General features: G+C 41.2%; 32 non-coding genes across 32 annotated transcripts; 10 read left to right on the top strand and 22 right to left on the bottom strand.

Annotated features, from left to right (window-relative positions):
* Positions 1 to 982: 982 nt before the first annotated feature.
* Positions 983 to 1,054, bottom strand: TRNAT-UGU (transfer RNA threonine (anticodon UGU)). The gene has a single exon. It is a non-coding gene; the product is annotated as a tRNA-Thr (tRNA).
* A 590-nt stretch (positions 1,055 to 1,644) lies between these two features.
* Positions 1,645 to 1,726, bottom strand: TRNAS-GCU (transfer RNA serine (anticodon GCU)). The gene has a single exon. It is a non-coding gene; the product is annotated as a tRNA-Ser (tRNA).
* A 289-nt stretch (positions 1,727 to 2,015) lies between these two features.
* Positions 2,016 to 2,110, top strand: TRNAI-UAU (transfer RNA isoleucine (anticodon UAU)). The gene is made up of 2 exons: positions 2,016 to 2,053; positions 2,075 to 2,110. It is a non-coding gene; the product is annotated as a tRNA-Ile (tRNA).
* Positions 2,111 to 3,294: 1,184 nt separating this feature from the next.
* On the bottom strand, positions 3,295 to 3,366 carry TRNAT-UGU (transfer RNA threonine (anticodon UGU)). Its single transcript has one exon. It is a non-coding gene; the product is annotated as a tRNA-Thr (tRNA).
* Positions 3,367 to 3,956: 590 nt separating this feature from the next.
* On the bottom strand, positions 3,957 to 4,038 carry TRNAS-GCU (transfer RNA serine (anticodon GCU)). The gene has a single exon. It is a non-coding gene; the product is annotated as a tRNA-Ser (tRNA).
* A 289-nt stretch (positions 4,039 to 4,327) lies between these two features.
* Positions 4,328 to 4,422, top strand: TRNAI-UAU (transfer RNA isoleucine (anticodon UAU)). The gene is made up of 2 exons: positions 4,328 to 4,365; positions 4,387 to 4,422. It is a non-coding gene; the product is annotated as a tRNA-Ile (tRNA).
* Positions 4,423 to 5,606: 1,184 nt separating this feature from the next.
* On the bottom strand, positions 5,607 to 5,678 carry TRNAT-UGU (transfer RNA threonine (anticodon UGU)). Its single transcript has one exon. It is a non-coding gene; the product is annotated as a tRNA-Thr (tRNA).
* Positions 5,679 to 6,268: 590 nt separating this feature from the next.
* Positions 6,269 to 6,350, bottom strand: TRNAS-GCU (transfer RNA serine (anticodon GCU)). Its single transcript has one exon. It is a non-coding gene; the product is annotated as a tRNA-Ser (tRNA).
* Positions 6,351 to 6,639: 289 nt separating this feature from the next.
* TRNAI-UAU (transfer RNA isoleucine (anticodon UAU)) lies at positions 6,640 to 6,734 on the top strand. The gene is made up of 2 exons: positions 6,640 to 6,677; positions 6,699 to 6,734. It is a non-coding gene; the product is annotated as a tRNA-Ile (tRNA).
* Positions 6,735 to 7,918: 1,184 nt separating this feature from the next.
* On the bottom strand, positions 7,919 to 7,990 carry TRNAT-UGU (transfer RNA threonine (anticodon UGU)). Its single transcript has one exon. It is a non-coding gene; the product is annotated as a tRNA-Thr (tRNA).
* Positions 7,991 to 8,580: 590 nt separating this feature from the next.
* Positions 8,581 to 8,662, bottom strand: TRNAS-GCU (transfer RNA serine (anticodon GCU)). The gene has a single exon. It is a non-coding gene; the product is annotated as a tRNA-Ser (tRNA).
* Positions 8,663 to 8,951: 289 nt separating this feature from the next.
* TRNAI-UAU (transfer RNA isoleucine (anticodon UAU)) lies at positions 8,952 to 9,046 on the top strand. The gene is made up of 2 exons: positions 8,952 to 8,989; positions 9,011 to 9,046. It is a non-coding gene; the product is annotated as a tRNA-Ile (tRNA).
* Positions 9,047 to 10,216: 1,170 nt separating this feature from the next.
* Positions 10,217 to 10,288, bottom strand: TRNAT-UGU (transfer RNA threonine (anticodon UGU)). Its single transcript has one exon. It is a non-coding gene; the product is annotated as a tRNA-Thr (tRNA).
* Positions 10,289 to 10,878: 590 nt separating this feature from the next.
* Positions 10,879 to 10,960, bottom strand: TRNAS-GCU (transfer RNA serine (anticodon GCU)). Its single transcript has one exon. It is a non-coding gene; the product is annotated as a tRNA-Ser (tRNA).
* A 289-nt stretch (positions 10,961 to 11,249) lies between these two features.
* TRNAI-UAU (transfer RNA isoleucine (anticodon UAU)) lies at positions 11,250 to 11,344 on the top strand. The gene is made up of 2 exons: positions 11,250 to 11,287; positions 11,309 to 11,344. It is a non-coding gene; the product is annotated as a tRNA-Ile (tRNA).
* Positions 11,345 to 12,528: 1,184 nt separating this feature from the next.
* Positions 12,529 to 12,600, bottom strand: TRNAT-UGU (transfer RNA threonine (anticodon UGU)). The gene has a single exon. It is a non-coding gene; the product is annotated as a tRNA-Thr (tRNA).
* A 590-nt stretch (positions 12,601 to 13,190) lies between these two features.
* Positions 13,191 to 13,272, bottom strand: TRNAS-GCU (transfer RNA serine (anticodon GCU)). Its single transcript has one exon. It is a non-coding gene; the product is annotated as a tRNA-Ser (tRNA).
* A 289-nt stretch (positions 13,273 to 13,561) lies between these two features.
* On the top strand, positions 13,562 to 13,656 carry TRNAI-UAU (transfer RNA isoleucine (anticodon UAU)). The gene is made up of 2 exons: positions 13,562 to 13,599; positions 13,621 to 13,656. It is a non-coding gene; the product is annotated as a tRNA-Ile (tRNA).
* A 1,170-nt stretch (positions 13,657 to 14,826) lies between these two features.
* TRNAT-UGU (transfer RNA threonine (anticodon UGU)) lies at positions 14,827 to 14,898 on the bottom strand. Its single transcript has one exon. It is a non-coding gene; the product is annotated as a tRNA-Thr (tRNA).
* A 590-nt stretch (positions 14,899 to 15,488) lies between these two features.
* On the bottom strand, positions 15,489 to 15,570 carry TRNAS-GCU (transfer RNA serine (anticodon GCU)). The gene has a single exon. It is a non-coding gene; the product is annotated as a tRNA-Ser (tRNA).
* Positions 15,571 to 17,122: 1,552 nt separating this feature from the next.
* On the bottom strand, positions 17,123 to 17,194 carry TRNAT-UGU (transfer RNA threonine (anticodon UGU)). The gene has a single exon. It is a non-coding gene; the product is annotated as a tRNA-Thr (tRNA).
* Positions 17,195 to 17,784: 590 nt separating this feature from the next.
* On the bottom strand, positions 17,785 to 17,866 carry TRNAS-GCU (transfer RNA serine (anticodon GCU)). Its single transcript has one exon. It is a non-coding gene; the product is annotated as a tRNA-Ser (tRNA).
* A 289-nt stretch (positions 17,867 to 18,155) lies between these two features.
* On the top strand, positions 18,156 to 18,250 carry TRNAI-UAU (transfer RNA isoleucine (anticodon UAU)). Its single transcript has 2 exons — positions 18,156 to 18,193; positions 18,215 to 18,250. It is a non-coding gene; the product is annotated as a tRNA-Ile (tRNA).
* A 1,184-nt stretch (positions 18,251 to 19,434) lies between these two features.
* Positions 19,435 to 19,506, bottom strand: TRNAT-UGU (transfer RNA threonine (anticodon UGU)). Its single transcript has one exon. It is a non-coding gene; the product is annotated as a tRNA-Thr (tRNA).
* A 590-nt stretch (positions 19,507 to 20,096) lies between these two features.
* TRNAS-GCU (transfer RNA serine (anticodon GCU)) lies at positions 20,097 to 20,178 on the bottom strand. Its single transcript has one exon. It is a non-coding gene; the product is annotated as a tRNA-Ser (tRNA).
* Positions 20,179 to 20,467: 289 nt separating this feature from the next.
* On the top strand, positions 20,468 to 20,562 carry TRNAI-UAU (transfer RNA isoleucine (anticodon UAU)). Its single transcript has 2 exons — positions 20,468 to 20,505; positions 20,527 to 20,562. It is a non-coding gene; the product is annotated as a tRNA-Ile (tRNA).
* A 1,170-nt stretch (positions 20,563 to 21,732) lies between these two features.
* Positions 21,733 to 21,804, bottom strand: TRNAT-UGU (transfer RNA threonine (anticodon UGU)). Its single transcript has one exon. It is a non-coding gene; the product is annotated as a tRNA-Thr (tRNA).
* A 590-nt stretch (positions 21,805 to 22,394) lies between these two features.
* TRNAS-GCU (transfer RNA serine (anticodon GCU)) lies at positions 22,395 to 22,476 on the bottom strand. The gene has a single exon. It is a non-coding gene; the product is annotated as a tRNA-Ser (tRNA).
* A 289-nt stretch (positions 22,477 to 22,765) lies between these two features.
* On the top strand, positions 22,766 to 22,860 carry TRNAI-UAU (transfer RNA isoleucine (anticodon UAU)). The gene is made up of 2 exons: positions 22,766 to 22,803; positions 22,825 to 22,860. It is a non-coding gene; the product is annotated as a tRNA-Ile (tRNA).
* A 1,184-nt stretch (positions 22,861 to 24,044) lies between these two features.
* Positions 24,045 to 24,116, bottom strand: TRNAT-UGU (transfer RNA threonine (anticodon UGU)). The gene has a single exon. It is a non-coding gene; the product is annotated as a tRNA-Thr (tRNA).
* Positions 24,117 to 24,706: 590 nt separating this feature from the next.
* TRNAS-GCU (transfer RNA serine (anticodon GCU)) lies at positions 24,707 to 24,788 on the bottom strand. Its single transcript has one exon. It is a non-coding gene; the product is annotated as a tRNA-Ser (tRNA).
* Positions 24,789 to 25,077: 289 nt separating this feature from the next.
* Positions 25,078 to 25,172, top strand: TRNAI-UAU (transfer RNA isoleucine (anticodon UAU)). Its single transcript has 2 exons — positions 25,078 to 25,115; positions 25,137 to 25,172. It is a non-coding gene; the product is annotated as a tRNA-Ile (tRNA).
* Positions 25,173 to 25,567: the final 395 nt, after the last annotated feature.

The raw sequence follows: 25,567 nt of genomic DNA, 5'->3' as shown, positions 1-25,567 counted from the left end.
AAACACCACATCAGTGCATTTAAAAATTCTTTTGTAGAATAATAAATATGATGAATACATTGTTGTCACGGGATAACCATAAACTGAGGAGCTGCAAACAGTGCTGTGTCAGCTACATACAATACAATTTAACTCAAAGAAATATCAAAAGAAGAGCATCATCATATTAAAGTTTCTAGTCAACATAAGAGTTGCACCATAGCAGCTTATGGTGCTTTCTGCTCAGATTGTGCCTCCAATCCCACATTGACTTTTTCAATTCTTTGCAATTTTAAAAAACAATTCCTGCTCAAAGTTAGCTTTTCAAAACCATTGAACCTATTACATTTATTTCTCTAACCTGTGAATGTGGTCCATGTTCTCTTTTCCTCATTCCCATCATGATACTCCCTTTCCGGAAACCAAGTTCACTTCTTTATCCAGCCCACCCATTCAAGGTCACCAAATCTATGAAGCAATTCTGCTTTTTCTCACATTCTCTCCATGTACAAGATACCTTGTATCAATTGAATGGACAGCAGGAGAGGTGAATATTTATGGTTAGTGGGGGTGGGGTTTTGAAGATTAACCTCATTTGACTAAGAGCCGGGGTATCTGGGAGAAAAAGTATTTTAAGGGGGATGAAGTTCATATCTCCTTGGTGAAATTTCTAGAGACTTATTTCATCCTTTCTGTGGATGCAGACTCAGTCGGAACAGACGTCCTAGTCCTCGCTCTGCCTTTCAAAGGAACTTTAAATATGCATGGCTTATTTGGCTTTGCCCGGCAGGGCTTGCCCGGCGGGGTGAGAATGGCGTTTGTCAGGCGTTCGTCAGGCGATCGGAAGGGGTGAGGCAATAGTTTATGGTTCAATGGTTTTCATGAAGTCTTCTTGATAAGATGAAAGCAGGAAAGGGAAGCTTGTCAATAAGCAAACTTAAGACAAGGTGTGAGTCCTAGAAAGAATGACTCGAAAACAACATACAGAAACACACATATAAAAAGGCCCTGATGAGGCTTGAACTCATGACCCCTGGTTTACAAGACCAGTGCTCTGCCACTGAGCTACAAGGCCGGCCTGCCTGCAGTTTGTAAATCGCAACATGTATTCTTACTGCGGTATGACGATATCTATGATTTTGAGACTCTGTATGGAAATGCAGTTGCATTTGAATGACTACATGCGTGCACAAATCGAAGAGCATGCTTAAGACACTTTTCTTGAAAGTAGGAAAAACTCCATTTTGATTTGAGAACATAAGAGTATTCACATTTATGACCATACTGAAAGCTCTAGAGAGTATGTCCGCAATCAGTGACAGATAGAGAACTCACTTATTAGAAGTGATCTGTCTCTGTGGGGCAGACAAATGTAAACACTCATACACTTGAGACGGCTGAAACTTTAGGAGTAAGAAATGCTTTCTTATCAGTCTATCTATCCAAACTGGTTGGAAGGCCAGGAGTGAGGAATAGGCAATCCTCTGGACACTTCATGAAAGATCTAATTTCAATTAAGCACAAAATACTTCCCTTTATTTGACATAAAATGCCATAATGGACTAGTCAGTTGGGCCCTTCTAGTGGATTATGGCAGTGTCTTGAAAGAGAGTGTAATTGTACTTCGAGACATGCTCACCTTCAAAAGAGTGTCTGATGGCTTTCCGACGAAGGTGGGATTCGAACCCACGCGTGCAGAGCACAATGGATTAGCAGTCCATCGCCTTAACCACTCGGCCACCTCGTCTGCCTTAGGGGCCTATATTTCATTTTTGGGGAAATTCTAACTATGTGCTAATTAAAAATAAGCATAAGTTTATCCTAGACTGTGTCAGAACGGCAAATGTATGGGGTGTTCAATAGACAGAGCACATGATATAGCAGAATTATCAAATCTATTCCATTTGGACTGTATTTTTAATAGTCATGATAACGTGCTAGCATGTGAGTCGATCTTGTTCAGTGAATAATGGAGCAGTGCAGTATCTACTTGGTTTGCACTAGATGGCTCAAATGGGGAGAAATGAAAACAGTGAGCTCCAGTGGCGCAATCGGTTAGCGCGCGGTACTTATACAGCAGTACTTGCACTGAGCCATGCCGAGGTTGTGAGTTCGAGCCTCACCTGGAGCAGCTGATTGGTTTTCATAAATCATTTCACTAAAAGTAAAGATTAGACTCAGAATAAAGACGGCTTTTGCTAAAGAGTCTTTACTTCTTTTCAGGATCTGCGTGTCCGACTCCTCCAGGTGCCAAATATCACATATCATATGCGATGCTCCTTATAAAGTTTCCATGATGTGCCATCTTGCATAGCATGCAAACACCACATCAGTGCATTTAAAAATTCTTTTGTAGAATAATAAATATGATGAATACATTGTTGTCACGGGATAACCATAAACTGAGGAGCTGCAAACAGTGCTGTGTCAGCTACATACAATACAATTTAACTCAAAGAAATATCAAAAGAAGAGCATCATCATATTAAAGTTTCTAGTCAACATAAGAGTTGCACCATAGCAGCTTATGGTGCTTTCTGCTCAGATTGTGCCTCCAATCCCACATTGACTTTTTCAATTCTTTGCAATTTTAAAAAACAATTCCTGCTCAAAGTTAGCTTTTCAAAACCATTGAACCTATTACATTTATTTCTCTAACCTGTGAATGTGGTCCATGTTCTCTTTTCCTCATTCCCATCATGATACTCCCTTTCCGGAAACCAAGTTCACTTCTTTATCCAGCCCACCCATTCAAGGTCACCAAATCTATGAAGCAATTCTGCTTTTTCTCACATTCTCTCCATGTACAAGATACCTTGTATCAATTGAATGGACAGCAGGAGAGGTGAATATTTATGGTTAGTGGGGGTGGGGTTTTGAAGATTAACCTCATTTGACTAAGAGCCGGGGTATCTGGGAGAAAAAGTATTTTAAGGGGGATGAAGTTCATATCTCCTTGGTGAAATTTCTAGAGCCTTATTTCATCCTTTCTGTGGATGCAGACTCAGTCGGAACAGACGTCCTAGTCCTCGCTCTGCCTTTCAAAGGAACTTTAAATATGCATGGCTTATTTGGCTTTGCCCGGCAGGGCTTGCCCGGCAGGGCTTGCCCGGCGGGGTGAGAATGGCGTTTGTCAGGCGTTCGTCAGGCGATCGGAAGGGGTGAGGCAATAGTTTATGGTTCAATGGTTTTCATGAAGACTTCTTGATAAGATGAAAGCAGGAAAGGGAAGCTTGTCAATAAGCAAACTTAAAACAAGGTGTGAGTCCTAGAAAGAATGACTCGAAAACAACATACAGAAACACACATATAAAAAGGCCCTGATGAGGCTTGAACTCATGACCCCTGGTTTACAAGACCAGTGCTCTGCCACTGAGCTACAAGGCCGGCATGCCTGCAGTTTGTAAATCGCAACATGTATTCTTACTGCGGTATGACGATATCTATGATTTTGAGACTCTGTATGGAAATGCAGTTGCATTTGAATGACTACATGCGTGCACAAATCGAAGAGCATGCTTAAGACACTTTTCTTGAAAGTAGGAACAACTCCATTTTGATTTGAGAACATAAGAGTATTCACATTTATGACCATACTGAAAGCTCTAGAGAGTATGTCCGCAATCAGTGACAGATAGAGAACTCACTTATTAGAAGTGATCTGTCTCTGTGGGGCAGACAAATGTAAACACTCATACACTTGAGACGGTTGAAACTTTAGGAGTAAGAAATGCTTTCTTGTCAGTCTATCTATCCAAACTGGTTGGAAGGCCAGGAGTGAGGAATAGGCAAACCTCTGGACACTTCATGAAAGATCTAATTTCAATTAAGCACAAAATACTTCCCTTTATTTGACATAAAATGCCATAATGGACTAGTCAGTTGGGCCCTTCTAGTGGATTATTGCAGTGTCTTGAAAGAGAGTGTAATTGTACTTCGAGACATGCTCACCTTCAAAAGAGTGTCTGATGGCTTTCTGACGAAGGTGGGATTCGAACCCACGCGTGCAGAGCACAATGGATTAGCAGTCCATCGCCTTAAACACTCCGCCACCTCGTCTGCCTTAGGGGCCTATATTTCATTTTTGGGGAAATTCTAACTATGTGCTAATTAAAAATAAGCATAAGTTTATCCTAGACTGTGTCAGGACGGCAAATGTATGGGGTGTTCAATAGACAGAGCACATGATATAGCAGAATTATCAAATCTATTCCATTTGGACTGTATTTTTAATAGTCATGATAACATGCTAGCATGTGAGTCGATCTTGTTCAGTGAATAATGGAGCAGTGCAGTATCTACTTGGTTTGCACTAGATGGCTCAAATGGGGAGAAATGAAAACAGTGAGCTCCAGTGGCGCAATCGGTTAGCGCGCGGTACTTATAGAGCAGTACTTGCACTGAGCAATGCCGAGGTTGTGAGTTCGAGCCTCACCTGGAGCAGCTGATTGGATTTCATAAATCATTTCACTAAAAGTAAAGATTAGACTCAGAATAAAGACGGCTTTTGCTAAAGAGTCTTTACTTCTTTTCAGGATCTGCGTGTCCGACTCCTCCAGGTGCCAAATATCACATATCATATGCGATGCTCCTTATAAAGTTTCCATGATGTGCCATCTTGCATAGCATGCAAACACCACATCAGTGCATTTAAAAATTCTTTTGTAGAATAATAAATATGATGAATACATTGTTGTCACGGGATAACCATAAACTGAGGAGCTGCAAACAGTGCTGTGTCAGCTACATACAATACAATTTAACTCAAAGAAATATCAAAAGAAGAGCATCATCATATTAAAATTTCTAGTCAACATAAGAGTTGCACCATAGCAGCTTATGGTGCTTTCTGCTCAGATTGTGCCTCCAATCCCACATTGACTTTTTTAATTCTTTGCAATTTTAAAAAACAATTCCTGCTCAAAGTTAGCTTTTCAAAACCATTGAACCTATTACATTTATTTCTCTAACCTGTGAATGGGGTCCATGTTCTCTTTTCCTCATTCCCATCATGATACTCCCTTTCCGGAAACCAAGTTCACTTCTTTATCCAGCCCACCCATCCAAGGTCACCAAATCTATGAAGCAATTCTGCTTTTTCTCACATTCTCTCCATGTACAAGATACCTTGTTTCAATTGAATGGACAGCAGGAGAGGTGAATATTTATGGTTAGTGGGGGTGGGGTTTTGAAGATTAACCTCATTTGACTAAGAGCCGGGGTATCTGGGAGAAAAAGTATTTTAAGGGGGATGAAGTTCATATCTCCTTGGTGAAATTTCTAGAGTCTTATTTCATCCTTTCTGTGGATGCAGACTCAGTCGGAACAGACGTCCTAGTCCTCGCCCTGCCTTTCAAAGGAACTTTAAATATGCATGGCTTATTTGGCTTTGCCCGGCAGGGCTTGCCCGGCAGGGCTTGCCCGGCGGGGTGAGAATGGCGTTTGTCAGGCGTTCGTCAGGCGATCGGAAGGGGTGAGGCAATAGTTTATGGTTCAATGGTTTTCATGAAGACTTCTTGATAAGATGAAAGCAGGAAAGGGAAGCTTGTCAATAAGCAAACTTAAAACAAGGTGTGAGTCCTAGAAAGAATGACTCGAAAACAACATACAGAAACACACACATAAAAAGGCCCTGATGAGGCTTGAACTCATGACCCCTGGTTTACAAGACCAGTGCTCTACCACTGAGCTACAAGGCCGGCCTGCCTGCAGTTTGTAAATCGCAACATGTATTCTTACTGCGGTATGACGATATCTATGATTTTGAGACTCTGTATGGAAATGCAGTTGCATTTGAATGACTACATGCGTGCACAAATCGAAGAGCATGCTTAAGACACTTTTCTTGAAAGTAGGAACAACTCCATTTTGATTTGAGAACATAAGAGTATTCACATTTATGACCATACTGAAAGCTCTAGAGAGTATGTCCGCAATCAGTGACAGATAGAGAACTCACTTATTAGAAGTGATCTGTCTCTGTGGGGCAGACAAATGTAAACACTCATACACTTGAGACGGTTGAAACTTTAGGAGTAAGAAATGCTTTCTTGTCAGTCTATCTATCCAAACTGGTTGGAAGGCCAGGAGTGAGGAATAGGCAAACCTCTGGACACTTCATGAAAGATCTAATTTCAATTAAGCACAAAATACTTCCCTTTATTTGACATAAAATGCCATAATGGACTAGTCAGTTGGGCCCTTCTAGTGGATTATGGCAGTGTCTTGAAAGAGAGTGTAATTGTACTTCGAGACATGCTCACCTTCAAAAGAGTGTCTGATGGCTTTCTGACGAAGGTGGGATTCGAACCCACGCGTGCAGAGCACAATGGATTAGCAGTCCATCGCCTTAAACACTCCGCCACCTCGTCTGCCTTAGGGGCCTATATTTCATTTTTGGGGAAATTCTAACTATGTGCTAATTAAAAATAAGCATAAGTTTATCCTAGACTGTGTCAGAACGGCAAATGTATGGGGTGTTCAATAGACAGAGCACATGATATAGCAGAATTATCAAATCTATTCCATTTGGACTGTATTTTTAATAGTCATGATAACGTGCTAGCATGTGAGTCGATCTTGTTCAGTGAATAATGGAGCAGTGCAGTATCTACTTGGTTTGCACTAGATGGCTCAAATGGGGAGAAATGAAAACAGTGAGCTCCAGTGGCGCAATCGGTTAGCGCGCGGTACTTATACAGCAGTACTTGCACTGAGCCATGCCGAGGTTGTGAGTTCGAGCCTCACCTGGAGCAGCTGATTGGTTTTCATAAATCATTTCACTAAAAGTAAAGATTAGACTCAGAATAAAGACGGCTTTTGCTAAAGAGTCTTTACTTCTTTTCAGGATCTGCGTGTCCGACTCCTCCAGGTGCCAAATATCACATATCATATGCGATGCTCCTTATAAAGTTTCCATGATGTGCCATCTTGCATAGCATGCAAACACCACATCAGTGCATTTAAAAATTCTTTTGTAGAATAATAAATATGATGAATACATTGTTGTCACGGGATAACCATAAACTGAGGAGCTGCAAACAGTGCTGTGTCAGCTACATACAATACAATTTAACTCAAAGAAATATCAAAAGAAGAGCATCATCATATTAAAGTTTCTAGTCAACATAAGAGTTGCACCATAGCAGCTTATGGTGCTTTCTGCTCAGATTGTGCCTCCAATCCCACATTGACTTTTTCAATTCTTTGCAATTTTAAAAAACAATTCCTGCTCAAAGTTAGCTTTTCAAAACCATTGAACCTATTACATTTATTTCTCTAACCTGTGAATGTGGTCCATGTTCTCTTTTCCTCATTCCCATCATGATACTCCCTTTCCGGAAACCAAGTTCACTTCTTTATCCAGCCCACCCATTCAAGGTCACCAAATCTATGAAGCAATTCTGCTTTTTCTCACATTCTCTCCATGTACAAGATACCTTGTATCAATTGAATGGACAGCAGGAGAGGTGAATATTTATGGTTAGTGGGGGTGGGGTTTTGAAGATTAACCTCATTTGACTAAGAGCCGGGGTATCTGGGAGAAAAAGTATTTTAAGGGGGATGAAGTTCATATCTCCTTGGTGAAATTTCTAGAGCCTTATTTCATCCTTTCTGTGGATGCAGACTCAGTCGGAACAGACGTCCTAGTCCTCGCTCTGCCTTTCAAAGGAACTTTAAATATGCATGGCTTATTTGGCTTTGCCCGGCAGGGCTTGCCCGGCAGGGCTTGCCCGGCGGGGTGAGAATGGCGTTTGTCAGGCGTTCGTCAGGCGATCGGAAGGGGTGAGGCAATAGTTTATGGTTCAATGGTTTTCATGAAGACTTCTTGATAAGATGAAAGCAGGAAAGGGAAGCTTGTCAATAAGCAAACTTAAAACAAGGTGTGAGTCCTAGAAAGAATGACTCGAAAACAACATACAGAAACACACACATAAAAAGGCCCTGATGAGGCTTGAACTCATGACCCCTGGTTTACAAGACCAGTGCTCTACCACTGAGCTACAAGGCCGGCCTGCCTGCAGTTTGTAAATCGCAACATGTATTCTTACTGCGGTATGACGATATCTATGATTTTGAGACTCTGTATGGAAATGCAGTTGCATTTGAATGACTACATGCGTGCACAAATCGAAGAGCATGCTTAAGACACTTTTCTTGAAAGTAGGAACAACTCCATTTTGATTTGAGAACATAAGAGTATTCACATTTATGACCATACTGAAAGCTCTAGAGAGTATGTCCGCAATCAGTGACAGATAGAGAACTCACTTATTAGAAGTGATCTGTCTCTGTGGGGCAGACAAATGTAAACACTCATACACTTGAGACGGTTGAAACTTTAGGAGTAAGAAATGCTTTCTTGTCAGTCTATCTATCCAAACTGGTTGGAAGGCCAGGAGTGAGGAATAGGCAAACCTCTGGACACTTCATGAAAGATCTAATTTCAATTAAGCACAAAATACTTCCCTTTATTTGACATAAAATGCCATAATGGACTAGTCAGTTGGGCCCTTCTAGTGGATTATGGCAGTGTCTTGAAAGAGAGTGTAATTGTACTTCGAGACATGCTCACCTTCAAAAGAGTGTCTGATGGCTTTCTGACGAAGGTGGGATTCGAACCCACGCGTGCAGAGCACAATGGATTAGCAGTCCATCGCCTTAAACACTCCGCCACCTCGTCTGCCTTAGGGGCCTATATTTCATTTTTGGGGAAATTCTAACTATGTGCTAATTAAAAATAAGCATAAGTTTATCCTAGACTGTGTCAGGACGGCAAATGTATGGGGTGTTCAATAGACAGAGCACATGATATAGCAGAATTATCAAATCTATTCCATTTGGACTGTATTTTTAATAGTCATGATAACATGCTAGCATGTGAGTCGATCTTGTTCAGTGAATAATGGAGCAGTGCAGTATCTACTTGGTTTGCACTAGATGGCTCAAATGGGGAGAAATGAAAACAGTGAGCTCCAGTGGCGCAATCGGTTAGCGCGCGGTACTTATAGAGCAGTACTTGCACTGAGCCATGCCGAGGTTGTGAGTTCGAGCCTCACCTGGAGCAGCTGATTGGTTTTCATAAATCATTTCACTAAAAGTAAAGATTAGACTCAGAATAAAGACGGCTTTTGCTAAAGAGTCTTTACTTCTTTTCAGGATCTGCGTGTCCGACTCCTCCAGGTGCCAAATATCACATATCATATGCGATGCTCCTTATAAAGTTTCCATGATGTGCCATCTTGCATAGCATGCAAACATCACATCAGTGCATTTAAAAATTCTTTTGTAGAATAATAAATATGATGAATACATTGTTGTCACGGGATAACCATAAACTGAGGAGCTGCAAACAGTGCTGTGTCAGCTACATACAATACAATTTAACTCAAAGAAATATCAAAAGAAGAGCATCATCATATTAAAGTTTCTAGTCAACATAAGAGTTGCACCATAGCAGCTTATGGTGCTTTCTGCTCAGATTGTGCCTCCAATCCCACATTGACTTTTTCAATTCTTTGCAATTTTAAAAAACAATTCCTGCTCAAAGTTAGCTTTTCAAAACCATTGAACCTATTACATTTATTTCTCTAACCTGTGAATGTGGTCCATGTTCTCTTTTCCTCATTCCCATCATGATACTCCCTTTCCGGAAACCAAGTTCACTTCTTTATCCAGCCCACCCATTCAAGGTCACCAAATCTATGAAGCAATTCTGCTTTTTCTCACATTCTCTCCATGTACAAGATACCTTGTATCAATTGAATGGACAGCAGGAGAGGTGAATATTTATGGTTAGTGGGGGTGGGGTTTTGAAGATTAACCTCATTTGACTAAGAGCCGGGGTATCTGGGAGAAAAAGTATTTTAAGGGGGATGAAGTTCATATCTCCTTGGTGAAATTTCTAGAGACTTATTTCATCCTTTCTGTGGATGCAGACTCAGTCGGAACAGACGTCCTAGTCCTCGCTCTGCCTTTCAAAGGAACTTTAAATATGCATGGCTTATTTGGCTTTGCCCGGCAGGGCTTGCCCGGCGGGGTGAGAATGGCGTTTGTCAGGCGTTCGTCAGGCGATCGGAAGGGGTGAGGCAATAGTTTATGGTTCAATGGTTTTCATGAAGTCTTCTTGATAAGATGAAAGCAGGAAAGGGAAGCTTGTCAATAAGCAAACTTAAGACAAGGTGTGAGTCCTAGAAAGAATGACTCGAAAACAACATACAGAAACACACATATAAAAAGGCCCTGATGAGGATTGAACTCATGACCCCTGGTTTACAAGACCAGTGCTCTGCCACTGAGCTACAAGGCCGGCCTGCCTGCAGCTTGTAAATCGCAACATGTATTCTTACTGCGGTATGACAATATCTATGATTTTGAGACTCTGTATGGAAATGCAGTTGCATTTGAATGACTACATGCGTGCACAAATCGAAGAGCATGCTTAAGACACTTTTCTTGAAAGTAGGAAAAACTCCATTTTGATTTGAGAACATAAGAGTATTCACATTTATGACCATACTGAAAGCTCTAGAGAGTATGTCCGCAATCAGTGACAGATAGAGAACTCACTTATTAGAAGTGATCTGTCTCTGTGGGGCAGACAAATGTAAACACTCATACACTTGAGACGGCTGAAACTTTAGGAGTAAGAAATGCTTTCTTATCAGTCTATCTATCCAAACTGGTTGGAAGGCCAGGAGTGAGGAATAGGCAATCCTCTGGACACTTCATGAAAGATCTAATTTCAATTAAGCACAAAATACTTCCCTTTATTTGACATACAATGCCATAATGGACTAGTCAGTTGGGCCCTTCTAGTGGATTATGGCAGTGTCTTGAAAGAGAGTGTAATTGTACTTCGAGACATGCTCACCTTCAAAAGAGTGTCTGATGGCTTTCCGACGAAGGTGGGATTCAAACCCACGCGTGCAGAGCACAATGGATTAGCAGTCCATCGCCTTAACCACTCGGCCACCTCGTCTGCCTTAGGGGCTTATATTTCATTTTTGGGGAAATTCTAACTATGTGCTAATTAAAAATAAGCATAAGTTTATCCTAGACTGTGTCAGAACGGCAAATGTATGGGGTGTTCAATAGACAGAGCACATGATATAGCAGAATTATCAAATCTATTCCATTTGGACTGTATTTTTAATAGTCATGATAACATGCTAGCATGTGAGTCGATCTTGTTCAGTGAATAATGGAGCAGTGCAGTATCTACTTGGTTTGCACTAGATGGCTCAAATGGGGAGAAATGAAAACAGTGAGCTCCAGTGGCGCAATCGGTTAGCGCGCGGTACTTATACAGCAGTACTTGCACTGAGCCATGCCGAGGTTGTGAGTTCGAGCCTCACCTGGAGCAGCTGATTGGTTTTCATAAATCATTTCACTAAAAGTAAAGATTAGACTCAGAATAAAGACGGCTTTTGCTAAAGAGTCTTTACTTCTTTTCAGGATCTGCGTGTCCGACTCCTCCAGGTGCCAAATATCACATATCATATGCGATGCTCCTTATAAAGTTTCCATGATGTGCCATCTTGCATAGCATGCAAACACCACATCAGTGCATTTAAAAATTCTTTTGTAGAATAATAAATATGATGAATACATTGTTGTCACGGGATAACCATAAACTGAGGAGCTGCAAACAGTGGTGTGTCAGCTACATACAATACAATTTAACTCAAAGAAATATCAAAAGAAGAGCATCATCATATTAAAGTTTCTAGTCAACATAAGAGTTGCACCATAGCAGCTTATGGTGCTTTCTGCTCAGATTGTGCCTCCAATCCCACATTGACTTTTTTAATTCTTTGCAATTTTAAAAAACAATTCCTGCTCAAAGTTAGCTTTTCAAAACCATTGAACCTATTACATTTATTTCTCTAACCTGTGAATGGGGTCCATGTTCTCTTTTCCTCATTCCCATCATGATACTCCCTTTCCGGAAACCAAGTTCACTTCTTTATCCAGCCCACCCATCCAAGGTCACCAAATCTATGAAGCAATTCTGCTTTTTCTCACATTCTCTCCATGTACAAGATACCTTGTTTCAATTGAATGGACAGCAGGAGAGGTGAATATTTATGGTTAGTGGGGGTGGGGTTTTGAAGATTAACCTCATTTGACTAAGAGCCGGGGTATCTGGGAGAAAAAGTATTTTAAGGGGGATGAAGTTCATATCTCCTTGGTGAAATTTCTAGAGCCTTATTTCATCCTTTCTGTGGATGCAGACTCAGTCGGAACAGACGTCCTAGTCCTCGCCCTGCCTTTCAAAGGAACTTTAAATATGCATGGCTTATTTGGCTTTGCCCGGCGGGGCTTGCCCGGCGGGGCTTGCCCGGCGGGGTGAGAATGGCGTTTGTCAGGCGTTCGTCAGGCGATCGGAAGGGGTGAGGCAATAGTTTATGGTTCAATGGTTTTCATGAAGTCTTCTTGATAAGATGAAAGCAGGAAAGGGAAGCTTGTCAATAAGCAAACTTAAGACAAGGTGTGAGTCCTAGAAAGAATGACTCGAAAACAACATACAGAAACACACATATAAAAAGGCCCTGATGAGGCTTGAACTCATGACCCCTGGTTTACAAGACCAGTGCTCTGCCACTGAGCTACAAGGCCGGCCTGCCTGCAGTTTGTAAATCGCAACATGTATTCTTACTGCGGTATGACGATATCTATGATTTTGAGACTCTGTATGGAAATGCAGTTGCATTTGAATGACTACATGCGTGCACAAATCGAAGAGCATGCTTAAGACACTTTTCTTGAAAGTAGGAAAAACTCCATTTTGATTTGAGAACATAAGAGTATTCACATTTATGACCATACTGAAAGCTCTAGAGAGTATGTCCGCAATCAGTGACAGATAGAGAACTCACTTATTAGAAGTGATCTGTCTCTGTGGGGCAGACAAATGTAAACACTCATACACTTGAGACGGCTGAAACTTTAGGAGTAAGAAATGCTTTCTTATCAGTCTATCTATCCAAACTGGTTGGAAGGCCAGGAGTGAGGAATAGGCAATCCTCTGGACACTTCATGAAAGATCTAATTTCAATTAAGCACAAAATACTTCCCTTTATTTGACATAAAATGCCATAATGGACTAGTCAGTTGGGCCCTTCTAGTGGATTATGGCAGTGTCTTGAAAGAGAGTGTAATTGTACTTCGAGACATGCTCACCTTCAAAAGAGTGTCTGATGGCTTTCCGACGAAGGTGGGATTCGAACCCACGCGTGCAGAGCACAATGGATTAGCAGTCCATCGCCTTAACCACTCGGCCACCTCGTCTGCCTTAGGGGCCTATATTTCATTTTTGGGGAAATTCTAACTATGTGCTAATTAAAAATAAGCATAAGTTTATCCTAGACTGTGTCAGAACGGCAAATGTATGGGGTGTTCAATAGACAGAGCACATGATATAGCAGAATTATCAAATCTATTCCATTTGGACTGTATTTTTAATAGTCATGATAACGTGCTAGCATGTGAGTCGATCTTGTTCAGTGAATAATGGAGCAGTGCAGTATCTACTTGGTTTGCACTAGATGGCTCAAATGGGGAGAAATGACAACAGTGAGCTCCAGTGGCGCAATCGGTTAGCGCGCGGTACTTATACAGCAGTACTTGCACTGAGCCATGCCGAGGTTGTGAGTTCGAGCCTCACCTGGAGCAGCTGATTGGTTTTCATAAATCATTTCACTAAAAGTAAAGATTAGACTCAGAATAAAGACGGCTTTTGCTAAAGAGTCTTTACTTCTTTTCAGGATCTGCGTGTCCGACTCCTCCAGGTGCCAAATATCACATATCATATGCGATGCTCCTTATAAAGTTTCCATGATGTGCCATCTTGCATAGCATGCAAACACCACATCAGTGCATTTAAAAATTCTTTTGTAGAATAATAAATATGATGAATACATTGTTGTCACGGGATAACCATAAACTGAGGAGCTGCAAACAGTGCTGTGTCAGCTACATACAATACAATTTAACTCAAAGAAATATCAAAAGAAGAGCATCATCATATTAAAGTTTCTAGTCAACATAAGAGTTGCACCATAGCAGCTTATGGTGCTTTCTGCTCAGATTGTGCCTCCAATCCCACATTGACTTTTTTAATTCTTTGCAATTTTAAAAAACAATTCCTGCTCAAAGTTAGCTTTTCAAAACCATTGAACCTATTACATTTATTTCTCTAACCTGTGAATGTGGTCCATGTTCTCTTTTCCTCATTCCCATCATGATACTCCCTTTCCGGAAACCAAGTTCACTTCTTTATCCAGCCCACCCATCCAAGGTCACCAAATCTATGAAGCAATTCTGCTTTTTCTCACATTCTCTCCATGTACAAGATACCTTGTATCAATTGAATGGACAGCAGGAGAGGTGAATATTTATGGTTAGTGGGGGTGGGGTTTTGAAGATTAACCTCATTTGACTAAGAGCCGGGGTATCTGGGAGAAAAAGTATTTTAAGGGGGATGAAGTTCATATCTCCTTGGTGAAATTTCTAGAGCCTTATTTCATCCTTTCTGTGGATGCAGACTCAGTCGGAACAGACGTCCTAGTCCTCGCTCTGCCTTTCAAAGGAACTTTAAATATGCATGGCTTATTTGGCTTTGCCCGGCAGGGCTTGCCCGGCGGGGTGAGAATGGCGTTTGTCAGGCGTTCGTCAGGCGATCGGAAGGGGTGAGGCAATAGTTTATGGTTCAATGGTTTTCATGAAGACTTCTTGATAAGATGAAAACAGGAAAGGGAAGCTTGTCAATAAGCAAACTTAAAACAAGGTGTGAGTCCTAGAAAGAATGACTCGAAAACAACATACAGAAACACACATATAAAAAGGCCTTGATGAGGCTTGAACTCATGACCCCTGGTTTACAAGACCAGTGCTCTGCCACTGAGCTACAAGGCCGGCCTGCCTGCAGTTTGTAAATCGCAACATGTATTCTTACTGCGGTATGACGATATCTATGATTTTGAGACTCTGTATGGAAATGCAGTTGCATTTGAATGACTACATGCGTGCACAAATCGAAGAGCATGCTTAAGACACTTTTCTTGAAAGTAGGAACAACTCCATTTTGATTTGAGAACATAAGAGTATTCACATTTATGACCATACTGAAAGCTCTAGAGAGTATGTCCGCAATCAGTGACAGATAGAGAACTCACTTATTAGAAGTGATCTGTCTCTGTGGGGCAGACAAATGTAAACACTCATACACTTGAGACGGTTGAAACTTTAGGAGTAAGAAATGCTTTCTTGTCAGTCTATCTATCCAAAGTGGTTGGAAGGCCAGGAGTGAGGAATAGGCAATCCTCTGGACACTTCATGAAAGATCTAATTTCAATTAAGCACAAAATACTTCCCTTTATTTGACATAAAATGCCATAATGGACTAGTCAGTTGGGCCCTTCTAGTGGATTATGGCAGTGTCTTGAAAGAGAGTGTAATTGTACTTCGAGACATGCTCACCTTCAAAAGAGTGTCTGATGGCTTTCCGACGAAGGTGGGATTCGAACCCACGCGTGCAGAGCACAATAGATTAGCAGTCCATCGCCTTAACCACTCGGCCACCTCGTCTGCCTTAGGGGCCTATATTTCATTTTTGGTAAAATTCTAACTTTGTGCTAATTAAAAATAAGCATAAGTTTATCCTAGACTGTGTCAGGACGGCAAATGTATGGGGTGTTCAATAGACAGAGCACATGATATAGCAGAATTATCAAATCTATTCCATTTGGACTGTATTTTTAATAGTCATGATAACATGCTAGCATGTGAGTCGATCTTGTTCAGTGAATAATGGAGCAGTGCAGTATCTACTTGGTTTGCACTAGATGGCTCAAATGGGGAGAAATGAAAACAGTGAGCTCCAGTGGCGCAATCGGTTAGCGCGGTACTTATAGAGCAGTACTTGCACTGAGCCATGCCGAGGTTGTGAGTTAGAGCCTCACCTGGAGCAGCTGATTGGTTTTCATAAATCATTTCACTAAAAGTAAAGATTAGACTCAGAATAAAGACGGCTTTTGCTAAAGAGTCTTTACTTCTTTTCAGGATCTGCGTGTCCGACTCCTCCAGGTGCCAAATATCACATATCATATGCGATGCTCCTTATAAAGTTTCCATGATGTGCCATCTTGCATAGCATGCAAACACCACATCAGTGCATTTAAAAATTCTTTTGTAGAATAATAAATATGATGAATACATTGTTGTCACGGGATAACCATAAACTGAGGAGCTGCAAACAGTGCTGTGTCAGCTACATACAATACAATTTAACTCAAAGAAATATCAAAAGAAGAGCATCATCATATTAAAGTTTCTAGTCAACATAAGAGTTGCACCATAGCAGCTTATGGTGCTTTCTGCTCAGATTGTGCCTCCAATCCCACATTGACTTTTTCAATTCTTTGCAATTTTAAAAAACAATTCCTGCTCAAAGTTAGCTTTTCAAAACCATTGAACCTATTACATTTATTTCTCTAACCTGTGAATGTGGTCCATGTTCTCTTTTCCTCATTCCCATCATGATACTCCCTTTCCGGAAACCAAGTTCACTTCTTTATCCAGCCCACCCATTCAAGGTCACCAAATCTATGAAGCAATTCTGCTTTTTCTCACATTCTCTCCATGTACAAGATACCTTGTATCAATTGAATGGACAGCAGGAGAGGTGAATATTTATGGTTAGTGGGGGTGGGGTTTTGAAGATTAACCTCATTTGACTAAGAGCCGGGGTATCTGGGAGAAAAAGTATTTTAAGGGGGATGAAGTTCATATCTCCTTGGTGAAATTTCTAGAGACTTATTTCATCCTTTCTGTGGATGCAGACTCAGTCGGAACAGACGTCCTAGTCCTCGCTCTGCCTTTCAAAGGAACTTTAAATATGCATGGCTTATTTGGCTTTGCCCGGCAGGGCTTGCCCGGCGGGGTGAGAATGGCGTTTGTCAGGCGTTCGTCAGGCGATCGGAAGGGGTGAGGCAATAGTTTATGGTTCAATGGTTTTCATGAAGTCTTCTTGATAAGATGAAAGCAGGAAAGGGAAGCTTGTAAATAAGCAAACTTAAGACAAGGTGTGAGTCCTAGAAAGAATGACTCGAAAACAACATACAGAAACACACATATAAAAAGGCCCTGATGAGGATTGAACTCATGACCCCTGGTTTACAAGACCAGTGCTCTGCCACTGAGCTACAAGGCCGGCCTGCCTGCAGCTTGTAAATCGCAACATGTATTCTTACTGCGGTATGACAATATCTATGATTTTGAGACTCTGTATGGAAATGCAGTTGCATTTGAATGACTACATGCGTGCACAAATCGAAGAGCATGCTTAAGACACTTTTCTTGAAAGTAGGAAAAACTCCATTTTGATTTGAGAACATAAGAGTATTCACATTTATGACCATACTGAAAGCTCTAGAGAGTATGTCCGCAATCAGTGACAGATAGAGAACTCACTTATTAGAAGTGATCTGTCTCTGTGGGGCAGACAAATGTAAACACTCATACACTTGAGACGGCTGAAACTTTAGGAGTAAGAAATGCTTTCTTATCAGTCTATCTATCCAAACTGGTTGGAAGGCCAGGAGTGAGGAATAGGCAATCCTCTGGACACTTCATGAAAGATCTAATTTCAATTAAGCACAAAATACTTCCCTTTATTTGACATAAAATGCCATAATGGACTAGTCAGTTGGGCCCTTCTAGTGGATTATGGCAGTGTCTTGAAAGAGAGTGTAATTGTACTTCGAGACATGCTCACCTTCAAAAGAGTGTCTGATGGCTTTCCGACGAAGGTGGGATTCGAACCCACGCGTGCAGAGCACAATGGATTAGCAGTCCATCGCCTTAACCACTCGGCCACCTCGTCTGCCTTAGGGGCTTATATTTCATTTTTGGGGAAATTCTAACTATGTGCTAATTAAAAATAAGCATAAGTTTATCCTAGACTGTGTCAGAACGGCAAATGTATGGGGTGTTCAATAGACAGAGCACATGATATAGCAGAATTATCAAATCTATTCCATTTGGACTGTATTTTTAATAGTCATGATAACATGCTAGCATGTGAGTCGATCTTGTTCAGTGAATAATGGAGCAGTGCAGTATCTACTTGGTTTGCACTAGATGGCTCAAATGGGGAGAAATGAAAACAGTGAGCTCCAGTGGCGCAATCGGTTAGCGCGCGGTACTTATACAGCAGTACTTGCACTGAGCCATGCCGAGGTTGTGAGTTCGAGCCTCACCTGGAGCAGCTGATTGGTTTTCATAAATCATTTCACTAAAAGTAAAGATTAGACTCAGAATAAAGACGGCTTTTGCTAAAGAGTCTTTACTTCTTTTCAGGATCTGCGTGTCCGACTCCTCCAGGTGCCAAATATCACATATCATATGCGATGCTCCTTATAAAGTTTCCATGATGTGCCATCTTGCATAGCATGCAAACACCACATCAGTGCATTTAAAAATTCTTTTGTAGAATAATAAATATGATGAATACATTGTTGTCACGGGATAACCATAAACTGAGGAGCTGCAAACAGTGCTGTGTCAGCTACATACAATACAATTTAACTCAAAGAAATATCAAAAGAAGAGCATCATCATATTAAAGTTTCTAGTCAACATAAGAGTTGCACCATAGCAGCTTATGGTGCTTTCTGCTCAGATTGTGCCTCCAATCCCACATTGACTTTTTTAATTCTTTGCAATTTTAAAAAACAATTCCTGCTCAAAGTTAGCTTTTCAAAACCATTGAACCTATTACATTTATTTCTCTAACCTGTGAATGGGGTCCATGTTCTCTTTTCCTCATTCCCATCATGATACTCCCTTTCCGGAAACCAAGTTCACTTCTTTATCCAGCCCACCCATCCAAGGTCACCAAATCTATGAAGCAATTCTGCTTTTTCTCACATTCTCTCCATGTACAAGATACCTTGTTTCAATTGAATGGACAGCAGGAGAGGTGAATATTTATGGTTAGTGGGGGTGGGGTTTTGAAGATTAACCTCATTTGACTAAGAGCCGGGGTATCTGGGAGAAAAAGTATTTTAAGGGGGATGAAGTTCATATCTCCTTGGTGAAATTTCTAGAGCCTTATTTCATCCTTTCTGTGGATGCAGACTCAGTCGGAACAGACGTCCTAGTCCTCGCCCTGCCTTTCAAAGGAACTTTAAATATGCATGGCTTATTTGGCTTTGCCCGGCGGGGCTTGCCCGGCGGGGCTTGCCCGGCGGGGTGAGAATGGCGTTTGTCAGGCGTTCGTCAGGCGATCGGAAGGGGTGAGGCAATAGTTTATGGTTCAATGGTTTTCATGAAGTCTTCTTGATAAGATGAAAGCAGGAAAGGGAAGCTTGTAAATAAGCAAACTTAAGACAAGGTGTGAGTCCTAGAAAGAATGACTCGAAAACAACATACAGAAACACACATATAAAAAGGCCCTGATGAGGCTTGAACTCATGACCCCTGGTTTACAAGACCAGTGCTCTGCCACTGAGCTACAAGGCCGGCCTGCCTGCAGTTTGTAAATCGCAACATGTATTCTTACTGCGGTATGACGATATCTATGATTTTGAGACTCTGTATGGAAATGCAGTTGCATTTGAATGACTACATGCGTGCACAAATCGAAGAGCATGCTTAAGACACTTTTCTTGAAAGTAGGAACAACTCCATTTTGATTTGAGAACATAAGAGTATTCACATTTATGACCATACTGAAAGCTCTAGAGAGTATGTCCGCAATCAGTGACAGATAGAGAACTCACTTATTAGAAGTGATCTGTCTCTGTGGGGCAGACAAATGTAAACATTCATACACTTGAGACGGCTGAAACTTTAGGAGTAAGAAATGCTTTCTTGTCAGTCTATCTATCCAAACTGGTTGGAAGGCCAGGAGTGAGGAATAGGCAAACCTCTGGACACTTCATGAAAGATCTAATTTCAATTAAGCACAAAATACTTCCCTTTATTTGACATAAAATGCCATAATGGACTAGTCAGTTGGGCCCTTCTAGTGGATTATGGCAGTGTCTTGAAAGAGAGTGTAATTGTACTTCGAGACATGCTCACCTTCAAAAGAGTGTCTGATGGCTTTCTGACGAAGGTGGGATTCGAACCCATGCGTGCAGAGCACAATGGATTAGCAATCCATCGCCTTAACCACTCGGCCACCTCGTCTGCCTTAGGGGCCTATATTTCATTTTTGGGGAAATTCTAACTATGTGCTAATTAAAAATAAGCATAAGTTTATCCTAGACTGTGTCAGAACGGCAAATGTATGGGGTGTTCAATAGACAGAGCACATGATATAGCAGAATTATCAAATCTATTCCATTTGGACTGTATTTTTAATAGTCATGATAACATGCTAGCATGTGAGTCGATCTTGTTCAGTGAATAATGGAGCAGTGCAGTATCTACTTGGTTTGCACTAGATGGCTCAAATGGGGAGAAATGAAAACAGTGAGCTCCAGTGGCGCAATCGGTTAGCGTGCGGTACTTATAGAGCAGTACTTGCACTGAGCCATGCCGAGGTTGTGAGTTCGAGCCTCACCTGGAGCAGCTGATTGGTTTTCATAAATCATTTCACTAAAAGTAAAGATTAGACTCAGAATAAAGACGGCTTTTGCTAAAGAGTCTTTACTTCTTTTCAGGATCTGCGTGTCCGACTCCTCCAGGTGCCAAATATCACATATCATATGCGATGCTCCTTATAAAGTTTCCATGATGTGCCATCTTGCATAGCATGCAAACACCACATCAGTGCATTTAAAAATTCTTTTGTAGAATAATAAATATGATGAATACATTGTTGTCACGGGATAACCATAAACTGAGGAGCTGCAAACAGTGCTGTGTCAGCTACATACAATACAATTTAACTCAAAGAAATATCAAAAGAAGAGCATCATCATATTAAAGTTTCTAGTCAACATAAGAGTTGCACCATAGCAGCTTATGGTGCTTTCTGCTCAGATTGTGCCTCCAATCCCACATTGACTTTTTCAATTCTTTGCAATTTTAAAAAACAATTCCTGCTCAAAGTTAGCTTTTCAAAACCATTGAACCTATTACATTTATTTCTCTAACCTGTGAATGTGGTCCATGTTCTCTTTTCCTCATTCCCATCATGATACTCCCTTTCCGGAAACCAAGTTCACTTCTTTATCCAGCCCACCCATTCAAGGTCACCAAATCTATGAAGCAATTCTGCTTTTTCTCACATTCTCTCCATGTACAAGATACCTTGTATCAATTGAATGGACAGCAGGAGAGGTGAATATTTATGGTTAGTGGGGGTGGGGTTTTGAAGATTAACCTCATTTGACTAAGAGCCGGGGTATCTGGGAGAAAAAGTATTTTAAGGGGGATGAAGTTCATATCTCCTTGGTGAAATTTCTAGAGACTTATTTCATCCTTTCTGTGGATGCAGACTCAGTCGGAACAGACGTCCTAGTCCTCGCTCTGCCTTTCAAAGGAACTTTAAATATGCATGGCTTATTTGGCTTTGCCCGGCAGGGCTTGCCCGGCGGGGTGAGAATGGCGTTTGTCAGGCGTTCGTCAGGCGATCGGAAGGGGTGAGGCAATAGTTTATGGTTCAATGGTTTTCATGAAGTCTTCTTGATAAGATGAAAGCAGGAAAGGGAAGCTTGTCAATAAGCAAACTTAAGACAAGGTGTGAGTCCTAGAAAGAATGACTCGAAAACAACATACAGAAACACACATATAAAAAGGCCCTGATGAGGCTTGAACTCATGACCCCTGGTTTACAAGACCAGTGCTCTGCCACTGAGCTACAAGGCCGGCCTGCCTGCAGTTTGTAAATCGCAACATGTATTCTTACTGCGGTATGACGATATCTATGATTTTGAGACTCTGTATGGAAATGCAGTTGCATTTGAATGACTACATGCGTGCACAAATCGAAGAGCATGCTTAAGACACTTTTCTTGAAAGTAGGAAAAACTCCATTTTGATTTGAGAACATAAGAGTATTCACATTTATGACCATACTGAAAGCTCTAGAGAGTATGTCCGCAATCAGTGACAGATAGAGAACTCACTTATTAGAAGTGATCTGTCTCTGTGGGGCAGACAAATGTAAACACTCATACACTTGAGACGGCTGAAACTTTAGGAGTAAGAAATGCTTTCTTATCAGTCTATCTATACAAACTGGTTGGAAGGCCAGGAGTGAGGAATAGGCAATCCTCTGGACACTTCATGAAAGATCTAATTTCAATTAAGCACAAAATACTTCCCTTTATTTGACATAAAATGCCATAATGGACTAGTCAGTTGGGCCCTTCTAGTGGATTATGGCAGTGTCTTGAAAGAGAGTGTAATTGTACTTCGAGACATGCTCACCTTCAAAAGAGTGTCTGATGGCTTTCCGACGAAGGTGGGATTCGAACCCACGCGTGCAGAGCACAATGGATTAGCAGTCCATCGCCTTAACCACTCGGCCACCTCGTCTGCCTTAGGGGCTTATATTTCATTTTTGGGGAAATTCTAACTATGTGCTAATTAAAAATAAGCATAAGTTTATCCTAGACTGTGTCAGAACGGCAAATGTATGGGGTGTTCAATAGACAGAGCACATGATATAGCAGAATTATCAAATCTATTCCATTTGGACTGTATTTTTAATAGTCATGATAACATGCTAGCATGTGAGTCGATCTTGTTCAGTGAATAATGGAGCAGTGCAGTATCTACTTGGTTTGCACTAGATGGCTCAAATGGGGAGAAATGAAAACAGTGAGCTCCAGTGGCGCAATCGGTTAGCGCGCGGTACTTATACAGCAGTACTTGCACTGAGCCATGCCGAGGTTGTGAGTTCGAGCCTCACCTGGAGCAGCTGATTGGTTTTCATAAATCATTTCACTAAAAGTAAAGATTAGACTCAGAATAAAGACGGCTTTTGCTAAAGAGTCTTTACTTCTTTTCAGGATCTGCGTGTCCGACTCCTCCAGGTGCCAAATATCACATATCATATGCGATGCTCCTTATAAAGTTTCCATGATGTGCCATCTTGCATAGCATGCAAACACCACATCAGTGCATTTAAAAATTCTTTTGTAGAATAATAAATATGATGAATACATTGTTGTCACGGGATAACCATAAACTGAGGAGCTGCAAACAGTGCTGTGTCAGCTACATACAATACAATTTAACTCAAAGAAATATCAAAAGAAGAGCATCATCATATTAAAGTTTCTAGTCAACATAAGAGTTGCACCATAGCAGCTTATGGTGCTTTCTGCTCAGATTGTGCCTCCAATCCCACATTGACTTTTTTAATTCTTTGCAATTTTAAAAAACAATTCCTGCTCAAAGTTAGCTTTTCAAAACCATTGAACCTATTACATTTATTTCTCTAACCTGTGAATGGGGTCCATGTTCTCTTTTCCTCATTCCCATCATGATACTCCCTTTCCGGAAACCAAGTTCACTTCTTTATCCAGCCCACCCATCCAAGGTCACCAAATCTATGAAGCAATTCTGCTTTTTCTCACATTCTCTCCATGTACAAGATACCTTGTTTCAATTGAATGGACAGCAGGAGAGGTGAATATTTATGGTTAGTGGGGGTGGGGTTTTGAAGATTAACCTCATTTGACTAAGAGCCGGGGTATCTGGGAGAAAAAGTATTTTAAGGGGGATGAAGTTCATATCTCCTTGGTGAAATTTCTAGAGCCTTATTTCATCCTTTCTGTGGATGCAGACTCAGTCGGAACAGACGTCCTAGTCCTCGCCCTGCCTTTCAAAGGAACTTTAAATATGCATGGCTTATTTGGCTTTGCCCGGCGGGGCTTGCCCGGCGGGGCTTGCCCGGCGGGGTGAGAATGGCGTTTGTCAGGCGTTCGTCAGGCGATCGGAAGGGGTGAGGCAATAGTTTATGGTTCAATGGTTTTCATGAAGTCTTCTTGATAAGATGAAAGCAGGAAAGGGAAGCTTGTAAATAAGCAAACTTAAGACAAGGTGTGAGTCCTAGAAAGAATGACTCGAAAACAACATACAGAAACACACATATAAAAAGGCCCTGATGAGGCTTGAACTCATGACCCCTGGTTTACAAGACCAGTGCTCTGCCACTGAGCTACAAGGCCGGCCTGCCTGCAGTTTGTAAATCGCAACATGTATTCTTACTGCGGTATGACGATATCTATGATTTTGAGACTCTGTATGGAAATGCAGTTGCATTTGAATGACTACATGCGTGCACAAATCGAAGAGCATGCTTAAGACACTTTTCTTGAAAGTAGGAAAAACTCCATTTTGATTTGAGAACATTAGAGTATTCACATTTATGACCATACTGAAAGCTCTAGCGAGTATGTCCGCAATCAGTGACAGATAGAGAACTCACTTATTAGAAGTGATCTGTCTCTGTGGGGCAGACAAATGTAAACACTCATACACTTGAGACGGCTGAAACTTTAGGAGTAAGAAATGCTTTCTTATCAGTCTATCTATCCAAACTGGTTGGAAGGCCAGGAGTGAGGAATAGGCAATCCTCTGGACACTTCATGAAAGATCTAATTTCAATTAAGCACAAAATACTTCCCTTTATTTGACATAAAATGCCATAATGGACTAGTCAGTTGGGCCCTTCTAGTGGATTATGGCAGTGTCTTGAAAGAGAGTGTAATTGTACTTCGAGACATGCTCACCTTCAAAAGAGTGTCTGATGGCTTTCCGACGAAGGTGGGATTCGAACCCACGCGTGCAAAGCACAATGGATTAGCAGTCCATCGCCTTAACCACTCGGCCACCTCGTCTGCCTTAGGGGCCTATATTTCATTTTTGGGGAAATTCTAACTATGTGCTAATTAAAAATAAGCATAAGTTTATCCTAGACTGTGTCAGAACGGCAAATGTATGGGGTGTTCAATAGACAGAGCACATGATATAGCAGAATTATCAAATCTATTCCATTTGGACTGTATTTTTAATAGTCATGATAACGTGCTAGCATGTGAGTCGATCTTGTTCAGTGAATAATGGAGCAGTGCAGTATCTACTTGGTTTGCACTAGATGGCTCAAATGGGGAGAAATGAAAACAGTGAGCTCCAGTGGCGCAATCGGTTAGCGCGCGGTACTTATACAGCAGTACTTGCACTGAGCCATGCCGAGGTTGTGAGTTCGAGCCTCACCTGGAGCAGCTGATTGGTTTTCATAAATCATTTCACTAAAAGTAAAGATTAGACTCAGAATAAAGACGGCTTTTGCTAAAGAGTCTTTACTTCTTTTCAGGATCTGCGTGTCCGACTCCTCCAGGTGCCAAATATCACATATCATATGCGATGCTCCTTATAAAGTTTCCATGATGTGCCATCTTGCATAGCATGCAAACACCACATCAGTGCATTTAAAAATTCTTTTGTAGAATAATAAATATGATGAATACATTGTTGTCACGGGATAACCATAAACTGAGGAGCTGCAAACAGTGCTGTGTCAGCTACATACAATACAATTTAACTCAAAGAAATATCAAAAGAAGAGCATCATCATATTAAAGTTTCTAGTCAACATAAGAGTTGCACCATAGCAGCT

Source organism: Lissotriton vulgaris, chromosome 5, assembly GCF_964263255.1.
Source record: "Lissotriton vulgaris chromosome 5, aLisVul1.2, whole genome shotgun sequence".
Lineage (NCBI taxonomy): Eukaryota > Metazoa > Chordata > Amphibia > Caudata > Salamandridae > Lissotriton > Lissotriton vulgaris.
Note: the sequence above shows the minus strand (reverse complement) of the source record. Positions and strands in the feature narration are given on the sequence as shown.